This window comes from Lactuca virosa, chromosome 6 (assembly GCF_052849685.1).
Source record: "Lactuca virosa cultivar CGN04683 chromosome 6, Lactuca_virosa_CGN04683_v6, whole genome shotgun sequence".
In the NCBI taxonomy this organism is placed as follows: Eukaryota; Viridiplantae; Streptophyta; class Magnoliopsida; order Asterales; family Asteraceae; genus Lactuca; species Lactuca virosa.
This window is the reverse complement of record NC_136431.1, coordinates 252418115-252436716: the sequence shown is the minus strand read 5'-3', so window position 1 is coordinate 252436716 and position 18602 is coordinate 252418115.

Sequence of the window (18602 nt, the reverse complement as noted above, 5' to 3'; positions counted from 1 at the left end):
CCACGTACAGAGTTGGTACGCCCCGCGTACTTCCCTCTGTTGACTTTCGTTGACTTTTAGGGTTTGGTCAACAATTGGACATTTGGACCATTGGAGGGGTAAAATGGTCTTTTCCCCTTCTGAGAGATTATAGGAAGGGATTAGTCTAGCCTTTAAGAATCGTTGTTAATTAGAGGTAAATTACTTTATGTGATTAAGTGGAGGCTAGATCAGTATTTTGAGTTTGAGACTTTCCGAGATTACCCGAGGTGAGTCTTCTCACTATACATTACCTAAAGTGGTATCTATGTGCAGACCGGAGGGTCTTATGTGTATGTGTATGTTTGAGATTTATGTGCATTGTGTTATATGTATGCTATGTGTTATATAGACCGGACCAGAGGGTCCAACGACTCATGAGGCCAGAGGGTCCTCGATCAGACCGGACCAGAGGGTCCAACGATTTAGACCGGACCGGAGGGTCCAACGAGCTAGACCGGACCGGAGGGTCCAACGAGCTACGGGACTGGAGGGTCCCGCTGAGACACATTGACCGGAGGGTCATACCGAGTTATAGCCTCGAGTGGCTTATGTGCTGTATGTGGTATTTTGGAGAACTCACTAAGCATTTATGCTTACCGTGTTATGTGATATGTGTTTCAGGTACTAGCGAGGATCGCGGGAAGGTGCCGGCATGATCTGTACACACTGATAGAGTATTATGTATTTGAGATTCTGGGATATGTTTTACTGAGATAACATTTGATACATTTGAGTTTTGAGATTACTTTATGAGATATGTGATGGGTTTTAGGTAAAACAAATAAACTAGAAAAAACAATTCCTAAGTTCACATGCAACCTACTTTGGATCTATGTTTTAACTATTGAACATATAACTTTGAATTGCAAACAAGAACCCTAGAGGAGAGAGGCTAATTTCGAAATTAACAAACTAGGGTTTAGGAGTTACATACCTTTCAATTGTTATAGTAAACAATTGATAATCCTCTTGATCTTGATCTTGATCTTCTTGGAAGCTTAGCACCACAAATGTAATGCCTCTAATGGAATCACACCCAAGAACTAGCAAGAAAGAAACTAGAAGGAGAGAGGATGGAGAGAGTATGCAATTTCGGCCTAGGTATCTTCCAAAGAATAGAGTGGCCGAAAAAATGAGCCAGGAGGCTCCTTATATAGCTGAGGGAACTAGGGTTTTGGGAAAACCCTAATGCTCCTTAGCTTAGGGCCTAAGCAAACCCAAGAGCCTTATCTAAAGCCCCCTTGGACGAAATCCTTTGGGTTTCCCCTATAGATTTCGTCCACCTCCTTCCAAGGAGGTTCTGGAGCCTTCCACTCAACTATTAGATAATTGCAAACTAGTCCCTGCACTTTACAATTAATACTTTTAACCCCAAAATTAATTCTGATCAATTTCTGGCTAACTATTAATTAAACATAATGATTTCTAATTAATATATTAATCTATTAACATATTAATAAATCATTTTTATATATTAATTTATTAATCTTATAAATTAATATCTCTCTTTTCATAATTTCCTTGTCCAGTTGCTAGGTTGAGGGCAACCCAAAAGAACTGTGCTGCTATCAATTCAAGTACATACCAATTATAGTTATGGGCTTAGACACCTAATCCAACAGTCTCCCACTTGAATAAGTCTGTAACTATAATTGCTAGTATGCCTTCTAAATTTGACCAGCAAATTGTAGCTTCCAAAAAGCTGCCGCCGAACTCTGACCCGGTCAGTTATGTGTCCTAAGATAAGTGATCATATAATCCTTCGTTCTCCTGGATATCCCCAGACAAAAGACATGGAATATAATCAATCTCTTTGTCCAGAATCTATGTTTCCCGATTCCTGATTTGTGATTATGTAGGACTTCTAATTGAACACATCAATTTAGTCCTGGCTGGGCCTAGCACATAAGTCAACACCAAATCATCGAGGGGCCCACAGATATCGCTTTTCCGCTTAGGGCAAAAGGATCGAATAAACGTTGACTCATATGCTTGTATCTTTTACTCATCAAATTATACATGACAATACGTTTTATAACACCAAGTTACTGATGCGTTTTCGTATCACCAATGCATGACCGACTTGTAAATTACAACTCATATATCTTCGTTTCAAGATTATAAGATATTATCGTCTCAGTATTACTCGTGATGAATTCCATGAAGTGATACTCTGAGCGAGGGTTTATCCAATACTCAAATCTCAATTTCTGAGTACTCATGAACATTGCAGCAATTCTATTGCCATGCCTATCCTCACACAATCTACAATCTAGTTCATGACAGTCTTAATTCACTACTTACTTCCAAAAGTACGAGCGACTGTGGAGTTTGAATAATCTTATTATTCGGGAAGTAAAACATGCAAAATATGAAACATAATAATAAACAATCGACAAAGGCAGTAACCAAACTTATAAATAATACTTTATTATTTAATCACCAAACGTCAATTACATTTACTTTGTTACAAGTTTCAGAACAAAACTAATCTAACTACTAAAACTAATATCATCTTTCAGTCCTATGCTCCGAGCATGCTGAATATGCTTAGCCCTACTCAGACCCTTTGTGAGGGGATCTACTGGGTTATCTTCAGATGACACCCTCTTTACTATAAGATGGCCTTCTTCTACTCTATGTCTGATGAAATGGTACTTTCTGTCGATATGTCTGGTTTTACCATGATCTCTCGGTTCCTTTGTCAAGGCAACTGCTCCTTCATTATCGCAGAACAGTTCCATAGGCTCCTGGATGGTTGGAACAACTCCAAGATCTCCGATGAAGTTCCTCAACCAAGCTGCTTCTTTCGACGCTTCACTCGCTGCTATGTATTCTCATTCACAAGTAGAATCAGCCACCGTATCTTGCTTGGAACTTTTCCAAGTAACTGCTCCTCCATTCAGTAGAAATACCTAGCCTGATTGAGAACGGAAGTTATCTTTATCCGTCTGAAAGCTGGCATCACTATAACCATCTACTCTCAAAGTATCATTGCCACCAAGTACAAGGACCCAATCCTTTGTCCTTCGCAAATACTTGAGTATATTCTTAACCGCTATCCAATGAGCTCTACCTGGGTTTCCCTGATAGCGACTGACCATGCTCAAAGCAAATGCCACATCAGGGCGAGTACATGTCATAGCGTACATGATCGATCCGACAGCGGAAGCATAAGGTACACGACTCATGTCATCTATTTCAACATCTGTACTCGGGCATTGAGTCTTACTTAATTTGGTATTGCTCTGGATAGGTAGCTCTCCCTTCTTGGAATTTTCCATACTAAACCTCTTTAGTACCTTATCCAAGTATGTGCTCTGACTAAGTCCAATTAGTCTCTTCTTTCTATCTCTCAATATTCTAATCCCAAGAATATAGGCAGCTTCTCCAAGGTCTTTCATGGCAAAACACTTTCCAAGCCAAGACTTAACCTCTTTCAAGGTTGGAACGTCGTTACCAATGAGTAATATGTCATCGACATACAACACCAGAAAAGTTACTATACTCCCACTAGCCTTGATATACACACAGAACTCATCTTCACTTCTAGAGAAACCAAACTCTTTGACTTTCTCATGGAAGCAAAGATTCCAACTGCGAGATGCTTGTTTCAATCCATAAATGGATTTCTCAAGCTTGCACACTCTATTGGGGAACTTTGCATCAACAAAACCCTCTGGCTGACTCATGTAAACATCTTCAGCCAACTTCCCATTAAGGAAAGCAGTTTTGACATCCATCTACCAGATTTCATAATCATGAAAGGCAGCTATGGCGAGCAATATCCTAATAGATTTAATCTTAGCTACTGGTGAGAAGGTCTCATCATAGTCAACCCCTGGGGTTTGAGTGAAACCTTTTGCAACCAGTCGAGCCTTGAATGTGTGCACATTTCCATCCATGTCTGTCTTCTTCTTAAAGATCCATTTGCACCCAACTGTCTTACGACCTGGTGCACTATCAACCAAATTCCAAACTTGGTTGTCATACATGGACTTAATCTCGCTGTCCATTGCCTCTTTCCACTTGGAAGCCTCTGGGCCTGCCATTGCTTCCTTATAAGTGACTGGTTCATCTAAGTTTACCAGTGTTCTATCACTTATGAATGTGTCACCATCTGAAATAATATGAAAACCATACAACTCAGGTGGCACACTCACCCTAGTGGACATTCGAAGAGGTAATGAGTTATCAACTGGTTCAACAGGAACTGTTTCCTCTGGTTGAGTGCTAGTGTCATCTAAGGTTCCTTCATTGGTTGACTCTCGAATTTCTTCAAGGTCAATGGTGCTCCCACTGTCCTCTTTGAATATGAGCTCTCTTTCCAGAAAGACTCCTCTTCGTGCTACAAAGACCACGTTTTCACTAGGGCTGTAGAACAAATATCCAAAAGACTGCTTTGGGTAACCAATGAAAACACATTTCTCACTTCTAGCTGCTAGCTTGTCGTGAGTCTCTCGTCTTACGAAAACTTCACAACCCCAGACTTTAATATGTGCTAACGAGGGAACTTTCCCCGTCCACATTTTGTGAGGTGTTTTGGCAACCTTCTTTGTAGGGACAAGATTGAGGATGTGGGCGGCTGTCTCTAAGGCATACCCCCAGAAGTGAATAGGAAGCGAAGCATGACTCATCATAGAACGAACCATGTCCAACAAGGTTCGATTACGCCTCTCAGCTACACCATTTAACTGTGGTGTCCTAGGAGGAGTCAATTGTGAGACTATCCCACATTCTTTCAGATAGTCGTTGAACTCGATACTAAGATACTCCCCGCCTCTATCGGATCTAAGTATCTTTATCTTTCTGCCCAATTGATTTTCGACCTCATGCTTAAACTCTTTGAACTTTTCAAAGGTTTCTGACTTATGTTTGATCAAGTAGATATAACCATATATGCTATAATCGTCAGTGAAAGTCACATAGAATCGATTAGCATCCCTTGTGGTTGATCTGAAGGGCCCACACACATCTGTGTGTATGAGATCCAACAGACCTTCACCTCTTTCACAAGACCCTGTGAATGGTGATTTTGTCATCTATCCCAAAAGACAAGATTCACACATATCATCTGATTTTAGGTCAAATGATTCCAACACTCCATCCTTTTGGAGTTGGGCTATGCGTTTCTTGTTAATGTGTCCAAGACGACAATGCCACAAGCATGCCTTGTCTACACTATTAGACAAGTCAATATTAAGTACACTATTTCCTAAGCTATCAACACAAGTCATTGTTTCATACACACCATCACAAGGTAAAGCTTCAAACATAAAAACACCATTCTTATAAACAGAAATTGAACCATTCAAATCATTAAAAGAATATTTAAAACCTTGTCTGAACAATGCATGAAATGAAATAATGTTTCTCGTCATCTCAGACGAATAGCAACAATTTATCAAATCTAATCTAACATCATTACTAAGCAAAAGCTGATAAACTCCGATCTTGGTTACTAGTGAAGACTTTCTGTTTCCCATGATCAAGTTTATCCTTCCTCGCTCTATCTCCTTACTTTCCTTTAGCCCCTGCATATCAGAACAGATATGAAAACCACATCCTGTATCAAGGACCCATGAACGAGAAGATAATGAGTTATTAGCAGAAATAGTGTAAATACCTGCCGAAGATGGCTTCACTTTGCCATCCTTGATATCTTGCAGATATTGTGGGCAAGATCTCTTCCAATGCCCCTTTTGATTGCAGTAAAAGCAAACGACCTCTTTTGGATCAGAAACATGGGGAGTGGAACCATTGGGCTTAGCCTTTGGGCCATTGCTAGATGACCCAGCTTGAGCCTTGCTCTTCCAGTTTTGCTTGGGAGGACCTTTCCTCTTTTTCCCATTTCCCTGTCCAATAGCCAAGACAGGGGCACTTGCAGGTGTGGAGGGTATACTTTTACCCTTCATCTCTGCTTCAGCTGTCTGCAACAACTTGTGCAATTGGGCCAAAGTCTGCTCAGTATTGTTCAAATGGTAAGTTAGAATAAACTGACCATAACAATCAGGTAGTGAGTTCAAGACCATGTCAATGGCCAATTCCTCATCAAAGTGAATGTTGAGCTTGACCAAACGCTCTATGTAGCGTTGCATTCTTTGCACATGTGACACAACCGATTCCCCTTCTTTCATCTTGCAAGCCATGAGTGACTTGACTACTTCAAACTTTTCTTGACGAGCTCGCTTATGGTACTTGTACATAAGGTCCTTGTTCATCTCGAAAGGCCAGCAGTCCTCAAAGTACCTTTGCGGTTCTGAGGACATGGTTGCCACCATGATGCACGCCACTTTGGTAGCATCATCATAATGTTTCTTGTAGGCAGCAAGATATTCAGGAGTAGCTTCAGACTCATCAAGCTCTTTGAGCTCCTTTTCAAGAACATATTCTTTGTTCTCAAAATGAAGCGCCATCTTGATGTTGCGCATCCAATCGTTATAGTTTGAGCCATCCATAACGACTTTGGAGCAGATATTGAGCAAAGAGAAGTTTTGGTTGGAGGAGGATGAAGCAGAAGTGTTTCCAGGAGTAGACATCTGAAAAGAAAGAAAGTTTTAGTTAGATTTCAAGATACCTCAATATAATAACCCAAAGATAAAATATCAAGGTTAGGATCCAACTATGAAGATTCACAACTTAGAAATGGGATGCCGAGATCCAAGTGTAAATTTCATAAAGGTAGGTGAATGACGATTCACCAATTCCACCATTAGACGAAACAAACGAAGTGAAATTCCTAATTCTTTTGAGATACATTGAAACTATTCAATGGCATGTTTTAATCTCAGATTATGCTCTTCTATTTGTGACTGGGATGCCGAGGATCACAAACAAGATGTGAATAACCATGCAAATGTGCTTGGTAACCTCATTGTCTTTATCATTAACTATTGATGTGCTGGTAAACCACACACGCTCCATCAAAATGACAATTATGAGATACCCATTACTACTCTTTATTAGTGCCTTTTAGTGTGCTGGTTAACCACACACGCTCCACTAACGACCAATAAAGCATAATGTGCAATTTCATTGATTAGCATACTTTTCACATTTTTCCTAAAGTAACTAGAGTTGAGATTTTGTAAAATAATGTTCTAGTACTTTCTTTAATAACATTATACTTTTAATGAGAAGTAGTTGTCCTATCAAATCCGTTCTGCTAACGACCCTCCACTAATCAAGGGAGCGGTGGGTGAGAGTGGACACCCATTCAACTACCATTTTATAGGCAGTTTCCTTATACCCCCCTTATAGACTAGCTTCGTGAATGAGGCATACTAGCGATTTGACTGACCATATTCTTATACATATATAATATTAAACATTTAATCATAATACATATATAAGGTGTGTTTTAAAACTTTTTAAAACTTCAAGGTTTATATAAATTTCGAAATTCAAACTATTAAATTTAAATTTAAACAAACCAATTAACTAGATTTAATATTTATTTATTAATTAACTTTTAATCAATTTATTAAATCTTGTAAGGATTATCTAATCAAATTAATCAATTAATTTAATCCTAATCCTTATCCCTTTAAATTTTGAAAAATAGGGTAAGGATAATTATCCAATTAATCTAATCAAGTAACAATTATCCAAAACAAGAAACCCTAAAACTTCTAGCATATTTCGAAATTTACAAGGGAGGAGGCTAGGGTTTTCAAAACCCTAACCCTAATTTCGATTAGGGTTCTTTGGAGGCTAGGGTTTTCGAAAACCCTTCAATCCAAAACCCTAATTGCGAAAATTTGGCCTTTAGGGTTTAATGGCTATAAACCCTAATTTGCAATTCAACTATTATAGCAATTCAATTTAAAACAAACAATGGCTCTGATACCACTGATGGGTTTTAGGTAAAACAAATAAACTAGAAAAAACAATTCCTAAGTTCACATGCAACCTACTTTGGATCTATGTTTTAACTATTGAACATATAACTTTGAATTGCAAACAAGAACCCTAGAGGAGAGAGGCTAATTTCGAAATTAACAAACTAGGGTGTAGGAGTTACATACCTTTCAATTGTTATGGTAAACAATTGATAATCCTCTTGATCTTGATCTTGATCTTCTTGGAAGCTTAGCACCAGAAATGTAATGCCTCTAATGGAATCACACCCAAGAACTAGCACGAAAGAAACTAGAAGGAGAGAGGATGGAGAGAGTATGCAATTTCGGCCTAGGTATCTTCAAAAGAATAGAGTGGCCGAAAAAATGAGCCAGGAGGCTCCTTATATAGCTGAGGGAACTAGGGTTTTGGGAAAACCCTAATGCTCCTTAGCTTAAGGCCTAAGCAAACCCAAGGGCCTTATCCAAAGCCCCCTTGGAGGAAATCCTTAGGGTTTCCCCTATAGATTTCGTCCACCTCCTTCCAAGGAGGTTCTGGAGCCTTCCACTCAACTATTAGATAATTGCAAACTAGTCCCTGCACTTTACAATTAATACTTTTAACCCCAAAATTAATTCTGATCAATTTCTGGCTAACTATTAATTAAACATAATGATTTCTAATTAATATATTAATCTATTAACATATTAATAAATCATATATATATATATATATATATATATATATTAATTTATTAATCTTATAAATTAATATCTCTCCTTTCATAATTTCCTTGTCCAGTTGCTAGGTTGAGGGCAACCCAAAAGGACTGTGCTGCTATCAATTCAAGTACATACCAATTATAGTTATGGGCTTAGACACCTAATCCAACAATATGTTATGTTTGAAAAATGAAAAATTGTTTTGAAAATTCACGTCGTTACACCATATATGCCATATGACAACTCATTCTTAATAGAAACCTATCTATCCATAATAATGTCAATATGGTCCATTCATTACTATACTTCAACTGCCCACAAGCGACAAATCCTTAGCGAACCTTAGATTGTCCTTGACAGTTGTTTAACTTACTTTAGTCATATCCGGTTCTGGTCCTTTTCCCTCTTAATGCCCTAGGCATTTGGGAAAGTCAGAACGGTCGAATATTACAGAATATGCAATCGATCCTATACCCGAAGCGTATGGGATACGATACATAAAGACATGATACTTTACCAGTATCTTGTTATGATATTTTCTCGTATAGAATTCTCAATGTTGAAACATTTCAACATGATATTCATACACATCCATTACTAAGTTCATTTAAAATTTCTCGATCTAAGCTTTTAGATTTGAAATTGAGTATAAGTTCCTCTCCCTTAATTATAGCAAAACAACTTTTCAACCTCTGCAACTTTGCGAATTGAAACTTTTGTTTTCTATAATTAATATTGCTAACTCGCAACACTTAACATAATAATCATTTTCACACTAACATGATGATTATATCTTTACCAGCATAACACTTATGCTCCCACTAGTTTTGACAAGTACTCAGAAAACAGTTGGACTTCTCGAAATCAATACTTATTGACTTTCTTACCAAAGTTTATATTTTTGATATGTGATGCTTCGATAAGACTTTATCTAAGCTCATACACCTTTTATTAGAAAGCTCATATGTGTGTCTAAACTATTTCAGAACTCACAACAGTAAGTCCCGAATGTTTAAACGAATTGCCAAATCTCACAATTCGAACTATGAAGAGGGATGCCGGAATCATGATCGAATTTGAGAAAGCAATTTACATAATCACTATCTCCTTAAAATCTTCCTAGTGAAAGCGTTTCCTCATGATCATTTTCATGAAGTGGAGAGAAACCTTATTACTTAGATTTTATGGTGTATGTGTTCCTATGCATGTGAATTTGTCATAACCATAATAATAAGACAAGATTGTGACAAATCCAAAACCATATGGACCGAACTTGTCCAATCTTAATTTCTTGCCACCTGGGAACACAAGGGCCTACCATGTCTTCCAAGTAGTCAAGCAGCTCACCCATACAGATCAATGAACTTTCACCAATCAAGATGTTTTGCCTTATGCAATCAATTTGAACTCTTAGGACTCACATGCATAGTTAACTTAACTGGAATGGCACAGAAACAAGAATATGTCAACACGATAGGTTATAAACCTCAAGTCGTGTGCTAGTGATAGACAATAGGCTTACTCTTGATAAGTTCTTGAAATCTTTTTCAAGATCTCTAAGACTCCCACTGACCTCTTGACATATAATATTCTCTTGTCAAGAAACATTCCTTGACAAACAAATATTCAAGAGTTAGTGCGGGTTCTTATCAAGCCAAACACTTCACATAATTGGTCTTAGTTGGTATTTGTCCTATCCAAGACATCACAAATTACCAATTTCAAATGTGCAAGAGTAAGAAACATTTCTACTCCACATTTGATGAGTGTTATAAACCTACTAAAGATGTGTCACTCAATGCACAATATCAGAGTATGACTCTAAGACTCGATTTTGGAACGAAGTATAATTCACCTTTTGATTTAACCATTTCAACAATTTCTGATTTCTCTTCTCAGTCATGCAAATTCACTAAGATGTCCTTAGAGGATCAATTGTGATATGGTTTCATAATCATTAAGACGATCATAAAACATGATACTCAAGTACTCTCCCTTCTTTTCAGATTGGAGAAACTTTTATCTTTCTGCCTAATTGATTCTTCTTATTCGTTCTGCCATACATTGAAACTTTTCAATGATTCAAAATTACACTTAATCTTGTAAGCATAACCATATTTACTAAACTTTTAGCAAATCATGATGAATATTCTTATCGTTCTTTATGGTGGACTTGACCAGCGCACAACAATGCGTACTAGATCCTTTAGTCCTTCACTTGACTCACATACTTATGTGAACAAGGAGTTAGTCTTAATTTCCCAAATACGAAGGTTCCCATTCATCACACAATGTAAGTTGTATGATTCCAAGTTTCTGTCCAATTGAAGCTTGGGTGATGAGAATCATTCCTTATTTGGTAAATTTTCGACACTACCACAAAAATCATAACTAAGAATCACTTTCAATATTTCTAATAACAGAAACATACAAACATCAATTTTCACAAAATGTCATTGCAAGGATATATAAATAAGACAAAAAATCAAAATTTTTCTTTATTTATAAGAGTGCGAAAAACTTGTCCTTACAATGCAATTACAAATGAAAACTATGTTATTCAATATTCCTAAGCAATCTATCATAACTCCTATGTAGCAGCTCAAAAATCCGATCATCGAACCATGCGATCGAAATTCATCTCTTCGCAATCAGACTCAACATACTTTTCCTTTAAGCTTCCTTTCTTTTCTTCGATCCTACAAAACATCAAAATGCAATCTTATCACATTATATATTAGGAATCTTCAAATAGGAATTTAATAGGGTTAGATAGTGGACTTACCTGAAGCAGAGTCATACATCTTGACTCTCCCATCCTTACGATCTTTCAGGTAGATATGGCAGCTTCATAACCACTGCCCCTTCTCTTGGCAGTAGAAGCAAACATACTCTTTTGGATAGCACATGGGAAAATTTCAGATTCAGCCTTTCTCTTTACCATCCGGTCATACGGTTTGACCTTGGCCGATCCCTTTCCATTGGGAAGAGAAGACTTTTCTGGACTTCCAATGTTGCCATTGTCAATATCCATGGAAGTTTGGGAGGTTGATCTACCCGACGAATTTGCTTGACTGGTGCGCCAAGTCATTGCTGATTCAGCAGCAATTAGCAAATATGTGAGATCGATAAGGGTCATGTCGTGGTATTTCATATAGTAGTCTTTTATGAACTCACTATATGACTTAGGAAGCGATTGAAGAACCAAGTCAACAGCCAGCTTCCTTGAGACTTCGACACCCAACATTCCCAACTTGTTTATATGCAACTTCATGTTTAAGACGTGAGCACATATAGACTTTCCATCTTTGTGTTTGCTTGCCAACAGCTAGGGCTTGAGTGACCTTGAACTTTTCAATTCGACGAGAACGTGGGTCAGGGAGAATTATTGGAGGAGGCGGAGGAAGTGAAGCATGATTTCCATTTCCACGATCCAATCGTGGAACATCATCTTCATGTGGAAAGCTTTTTCCAAAGGATTTAGGAAGACCATAGTTGTTAGAATTTGACATCTACAAAACAGGAGAAATTCAAGTTAGTTGATTTAATCCTTAATATAACACCCAAATGAAATATTAAGGCTAGGACCCAACACAATATTCTACAATTTGGAAGAGGGATGCCGTAATCCAATTGCATAATATTTGAAGGTAGGTAAATGACGATTTACCAATTTTCAACATAAAAAACGAAATGAAAAATTAGGTTTTAAACGAATTGAAATTCCTAGATATTTTGAGATTCATTGAACTTTTCAATGGTATGTTTAATCTCAATTATGTCCTTCAAGTTTGTGACTGGGATGCCGAGGATCACAAACAAGGTGTGAATAACCATGCAAATTAGCTTGGTACTCTCGAAGACGTTTATCATCTAATCAATGTGCCGCTTAACTACACACACTCCATTGATCTATGATAATCTACGAGCTACCCATTGACATCCTTCATTAGTCCCATATTAGTGTGCTGGTTAACCACACACACTCCACTAACGACCAACAAAGTGCAATGTGCAATTTCATGGATTAGCACCAAATTCACATTTTTCCTAAAGTAACTAAGATTTGAGAATTTATAAAAGTGTAAAGTTACTTCGTATTTCATTATACTTATAATGGAAGGTTGTGTCATATCCTACCCGTTCGGCAAACGACCCTCCACTAGTCAAGGGTGCGGTGGGTAAGAGTGGATACCCAATGGCGGTCATCATACAGGTCGCTTCCTTAAACACCCCTTATAGACCAGCTTCGTGAATGAGGCCTACTAACGGTAAGACTGACTTTTTACTTATACATATATAATATATTAGACTTTTAATAGTATATAGTATAAGGGTGTATTTTATACTTTTAAAATACTAAGTGGTTTAATCTATTAATAAATTAGACTTTTAATTTTATTAAAATTAAACCATATTATTATGGATTTATTAATTCTCTCTTTTATTTAAACACTTAATTAATTTAATAAGATCCATAAGGGTATAATTTAAACTTTTCAAAACACTAGGGTTTTAGAATTTAATATTTCAAAATTAATACATTTTAATTAAATTTTAAATTCCAAAACTTGAGGACAAAATTTGAAACTTTTCAAAGTATTAGGGTTTAACCATTTAAATTTCAAAAACTAAAACTTTTAAGTTCAAATTTAAACTATAAAACCTAAAGGGTGTAATTTAAAACTTTTTCAAAATTACTAGGTTAAATATTTGAATCAAAATAGTCCTATATTATCCATATTTAACCAAATCCACCAATTTTGATAAGGATATCTCATACCAATCATAAAAATCGATTTTAGGCAAAAAAACGAGTTTTGGTAATTATCCTAATAAAAAACTAGCCAAAAAATAGAAAATCCCGACAACAGAACCCTGGACTCGTCGAGCCCATTATGGAACTCGTCGAGTCCATACATGGACTCGTTGAGTAGACCTGTCAGACAACAAAATTTTCGACTTTTTGATCCTTTGGCAGTTCACATTTGCATCTATTCAATAGCAAAACAACCTAGGCTCTGATACCACTGATGGGTTTTGAGCATAACATCATTCCTATGGTGTACATGCAACCCTAATTGCTTTGGATCTAGGTTTTTCTAATTTGAACATACAACTATGAATACCAATGCAATAACCCTATGACTAGCATACATATATCGAAAAACACATATGATTAGGGTTAGAATCTTTACCTCTCATGTTATGTAGCAATAACAAGTTTAATCCTTCTTGATCTTGACTTCTGAAAGCCTAGTGCCTCAAGTGTTGCACCTCTAATGGAGTCACAAACACCCAATGCAAGAAGATGACTTAGGAGAGAAGGATTTCGGCTAGGGTTTCTTTCTTGAATACTTAGGCCGAAAATCCCCTTATATGGGGTCCTATATATAGTTGTGGCTGCTAGGGTTTTCAGGTGGAAGCCCTAATACCTAACTTAGGCAACAAGCAGCCCATCAACTCCTTCCTTAGAGCCCATGGACGAAATCTTATGGGCTTCCCCATAAATTTCATCCACTCCACTCTATGGAGTCCATCAGCCCAATGATGCAACTATCAATGATTTGCATAACAATTCCCCAATTATTCAATCAGTCTCATTTGACCACTAAATTAATTCCAAATTAATTTCTGATCAATACTAATTAAATAATATGATTTCCAAATAATATATTAATCTTGTAATATATTAATAAAACCATTTTGAGTACCAATTTATTATTCACATAATAAATTCTACTCTCTCTCCTCTTGTCATCCTATCAAGTTGCATGAGTGAAGGCAACCCAAAAGGACCATGCTCATAATCAAATCAAGTACATACCAAAAATAGTTATGGGCTTAGACACCTAATCCAACAGTTACAAGTTGGTATCAGAGCCTTGGTTTGAGAGAATTGGATGAACATTCGTGTGAATCCAGACTCAAACTAGGGAACTCTAAAAGTTTTTCTTTAAAAACTGCTTTTTAAAATTGTTTTCAAAAGTAACCAAGGAAGGATGCGACGTGTGCAATAAGCCAGAGAAAGAAAGTATAGCCCAAGTTACCCGCACTGTTATTTGATATTATGTTTATGTTAGAACAGTATGCTAGTGGTAGGCTAGGGATGTTTAGGAATTGCATGATATAATTTCCTGATAATTGATGCTTGATAGCCAAGGATTCTTTCTTGTATGGAATTGACATCATTACTGTAGTTTCTTAGTTTGTATGCATCATAGTTGTACATAACTAAGATTCTATAGCTTGAGAATGTTTGGTTTAGCCTTATTTCGTGCTCTTGTTTGATGAAGGGCTTAGGGTAGAATCAAGTATTCAACTGTGTATAGAATCCAATGTTATGTATGATTAGCATACACGAGTGCTACAAGGTTGGTGGAAGTTTCATGGATGGGTTATGTGTGTGCAATCGGCCAGTTGAGGAATGTCTAGCCTTTCTCTCAGGAGTGAGAACAGGATGTATGTGTATTCTAGTGTGTGTTGTTAGGGTCGTTGTAATAATATTCTGAGACAAACACGGGTAGGTGTGGAAGGTAGTATGGGCATGTACTACTGGAAAGCACAGGACCCGCACACGTAGAAGAGAAGTCACAACCCCTAGGGTTTTGTTGTTTAGAATAGCTCATATGGTATGAAATGCGCATCATCTGATATTTTCTGGTTTATTTTCAGTATGATGGTTATGAGGAGATTCGAGTCAGGAGATGGAGCGAGTGGCCAGGATAGGTCAGGGTTGACTAAGGATCAGTGTTGTAAATATCGTCCTAGGCGGCCGCCTAGGCGCTAGGCGGTCTGCAACTGATTACGATTAGGGGTGCTTGGCGGAAATTGGTCAATATCGGTCAAACTCAGGCTAGGCGGTCCTTGGCGGCCCTCGGCGGTCCTCAACGGTCCTTGGTGGGAAGATTTTAAAAAATTCAAAATTTCAAAATTTCAAATATTACACCAAAATATACAAAACTTAAAAATTTTAAATTTTTAAATATTCAAATTTTCAAATATTAAACCAAATATTTCAAAATTTCAAAATTTAAAAATTTGATATTTTCAAATACTATTTTTTCTTAGGATATATTAAGTTTTAAAATAGTTTTATTAGTAATTTATGGTCCCCGATTAATCCTCCGATTAATCTCCGCCAATCCGATTAATCGCTTGACCCCAGTCGACCGTTGAGCTACCGCCGAGCGATTTTTACAACCTTGCTAAGGATGAGATTAGGGCATTGATTTCTTCTGAGATTGTGATAGTTGTCCGGGGGAAGATACCAAAGCTGTTCGGGTCTATCAAGACTGCCATGATTGAGTACTTTGATGACCGTTATGCTACACTTACTGAGGTTGTTGTTGCTGCAGCTACCACGGCCATTGCGGCCGATAGGGTTCGTGGAGAGCGAGCCTTCTAGTACCGAAACTTCGACAATACGAAGACCCCGATGTTCGATGGGTTTCAGGATCTGATCATTGCTATGAGGTGGGTGTCCGATGTTGAGGGTTGTTTCTTTACTTGCTCCTGCCCAGCTGACCAGAAGGTCAAGTGCGCCCTGAACCTTCTCAGGTTGAGGGTGAAGGATTGATGGAGGTTGCTTACTAGCTCTATACTCCGGAGCAGAGGGCTGTTGTATCATGGGACCATTTATCTGAGATATTTCGCACGAGATATGTCACATTGGTTGAGAGGGAGAGATTGGCCTAGTGGTATTTGGACTTGATGCATGGAAATGATTCGGTGACAGAGATCACCAAGATGTTCACTGAGAGGGCACTGTTTTGTCCTGAGTTTGCTACTTCTGAGCAAGCTCAGATGACCCAGTACTTCAGCATGCTGAAGACGGACATCTGCGAATTTGTGTCTACTCAGCATTATTGGTACACTTGTGGAGTTACAAGAGGCCACTAGGAGTCGGGAGATAGAGTTGGACCTTCAGAAGAGGGAGCGGAGGCAGGCTCCGGTGCAGTCGCAACCTGTGGCGAAGCAGTTCAAGGCCGCTGTTGTGAGATCTGGGAGTAGGAGGGCCGCACTTGTGGCAAGTGCGGTAAGGTTCATGAGGGTTCTTTTCGATATTCGTTTGGGTGCCACAAATGTGTCAAGGAGGGGCATTATGCCAAGAATTGGCACCAGCAGGTCCCCGCACTGACCACTAGGATCTGTTATCACTGTGAGCAGGTTGGCCATATTAAGGCCAACTGTCCTTTGCTCACTGCGGGACCGGCGCAGGCTCCAACGTCAGCTACTTTGAGGATTACCGATGGGCGCCAGGGTAGGGCGGATCCCCCGATAGCTCGAGGTCGTGCTTTTCAGCTCACGGCAGAGGAGGCCAGGGCGGCGCCAGACGTCGTTACTGGTATGTTTCCATTTATTATTCTGTCGATTATTTTATGGTATGCTTATGTTTATGTTTTCGATAGGTACATTCTTAGTGAATTCTTTGGCTGCTCTTTTTTTATTCGACTCGTGCGCGAGTCGGTCCTTTGCATCTCAGTCATATAGTAGGGATTTCAATATGACCCTTGGTGAGTTGGAGTGTCCGTTGCGGGTTTCAGTCGCCAACGAACATGGGATTTCTGCATCCAGAGTGTATCAGGGTGCCTTATCTGACTGATTTGATTCCTATCCCCATGGGGGATATATGCGTGATAGTAGGGATGGATTGGCTGAGCAGGTTTGGTGTTATGATTGACTGCGAGGGTCAACGAGTGGTAGTTTGAACCCCTAGTGGAGAAGAACTGGTCATCTATGGAGAGGGTACTAGGATTGGGTTAGGGTTTTGCTCGGCTGCCAGGGTTCGACAGTATATTCAGCATGGTTGTATGGGTTATCTTGCCTATGTGGTTGATACACGGGTTGGGGAGCAGGCATCAGTTTCAGATGTTCCAGTTGTAAGGGAGTTTGATGATGTGTTTCCGGAAGAGTTACCCGGTGTGCCTCCCAAGAGGCAGGTTAAATTCAGGATTGACTTAGTGCCAGGTGCGTCCCCGATTGCCAAGGCTCCGTACCGTTTGGCACCTCCTGAGATGCTGGAGTTATCCTCTCAACTTCAGGAGCTGTTAGGCAAGCAGTTCATCAGACCGAGTAGTTTGCCATGGGGAGCACCAATTTTGTTCGTCAAGAAGAAAGATGGTTCACACCGGATTTGCATTGATTACCGGGAGTTGAACAAGTTGACGGTGAAGAACCGTTATCCATTTCTGCGGATTGACGACTTCTTTGATCAGTTTCAAGGTGCATCTTGGTTCTCCAAGATCGATCTGAGATTAGGGTATCATCAGGTGAGGGTGAGGGAGGAGTACATGGAGAAAACAACATTTCAGACTCGTTATGGTCAGTACGAGTTTTGGGATCACCAATACGCATACGGTGTTTATGGATTTGATGATCGGGTGTGCATGCCAATACTCGATCGATCGGTTATTGATTTTATTGATGATATCTTAGTGTATTCCAAGACCATAGAACAACATGAGGAGCACCTTCGATAGCTTTTGGGAGTATTGACGCGGGAAAGACTGTATGCCAAGTTCTCAAAGTATGAGTTTTGGTTACGAGAGGTCTAGTTCCTGGGGCGTCTCATTAACCAAAACGGGATTATGGTCAATCCGGCCAAGATTGAGGATGTGATGCAGTAAGAGGTCCCAAAGTCCCCCTAAGAGATCAGGAGTTTCTTGGGTTTAGCAGGATATTATCGAAGATTTTTCCAGGATTTCTCCAAGATTTTTCAAGGATTTCTGTTGGGGCCCGGAGCAGCATACGGTGTTTGATACACTGCGACAGAGGTTATGTTAGGCCCCAGTGTTGACCCTTCCGGAGGGTGTCGAGGATTTCGTGGTATTTTTTGATGCATCCATCGCCGTTTTGGGGGCAGTTCTTATGAAAAGGGAGCGAGTGATTGCGTACGCTTCTCGGCAGTTGAAGCCGCATGAGGCATGATATCCTACTCATGATTTGGAGTTGGGGGCAGTGGTGTTTTCCCTCAAGATTTGGAGACATTATATGTAGGGGGTCTGGTGTACCGTTTAC